The sequence below is a fragment of the Heterodontus francisci genome, unplaced genomic scaffold (assembly GCF_036365525.1).
Source record: "Heterodontus francisci isolate sHetFra1 unplaced genomic scaffold, sHetFra1.hap1 HAP1_SCAFFOLD_86, whole genome shotgun sequence".
Classification (NCBI taxonomy): Eukaryota; Metazoa; Chordata; class Chondrichthyes; order Heterodontiformes; family Heterodontidae; genus Heterodontus; species Heterodontus francisci.
Genome location: NW_027141093.1, coordinates 2,460,482 through 2,461,318, shown reverse-complemented (window position 1 = coordinate 2,461,318; position 837 = coordinate 2,460,482). Strand labels below are relative to the sequence as shown.

Genomic DNA, 837 nt, shown 5'->3' with positions numbered 1-837 from the left:
GTTCCTTTGATTTTTCTTGTTCCTGATTGACAAATATTCCAAACCTCGGATCAACCCTCCCACTTGCGTCATGTCCCCAGTCTCGGTTAAAAGCAACACATAACGACACAAACACTCTGAAACAAACAACGCAGTCACACTTTCCTTCAGTGAGATTAATGTCGAGCTGTTTTCCAGATTGAATGTAACCGTGAACAAATTTGTGTCAAAGAAGTTGCCTTTGGCGGATCAGCACTGAATTTCTGGACAAGGAGGAACAGCCATTCCCAACTCACATCCTTCACAAAGGCTGTTTTCTCCTGTGACTGAAATTCATCATGTAATTTGAATTCCAAGTTCAAGTTCACAAAACAGAGATATAAATGATTGACAAGGAAACTTCAGAAGCATATCACAAATGTGAAATAAGGCTCTGCTGGGAGTTGAACCCAGGCTCTTCTGCTTCCTAGGCTGGTGCTTTTACCAACTAAGCTACAGAGCCAAATCACTAATGCTGCTATAGTTGAAATCAGAGGAGGATCTGTTTATTCTCATCACACGTCTCCACTGGTCACAACATATTTTAACTTTTCCTACTTACTGATACAGTCATATACTCTATTTTTCCCAAAACTGAGAATGGAGGTGGAGGGGCGACATGATAGAGGTTGACAAAGTTATGAGTGGCAGAGACAGAGTGGATAGTCAGAAGCTTTTTCACAGGGTGGCAGAGTCAGTTACGAGGGGACATAGGTTTAAGGCAAGAGGGGCAAAGTTTAGAGGGGATGTGCGAGGCAAGTTCTTTACACAGAGGGTGGTGAGTGCCTGGAACTTGCTGCCGGGGAAGGTGGTGGTAGC

The 837-nt window shown here is 43.6% G+C and overlaps 1 non-coding gene across 1 annotated transcript; it reads right to left on the bottom strand.

The window, feature by feature from the left end:
- Nucleotides 1–407: 407 nt before the first annotated feature.
- On the bottom strand, nt 408–481 carry trnap-agg (transfer RNA proline (anticodon AGG)). The gene has a single exon. It is a non-coding gene; the product is annotated as a tRNA-Pro (tRNA).
- Between the last annotated feature and the right edge of the window lie 356 nt (nt 482–837).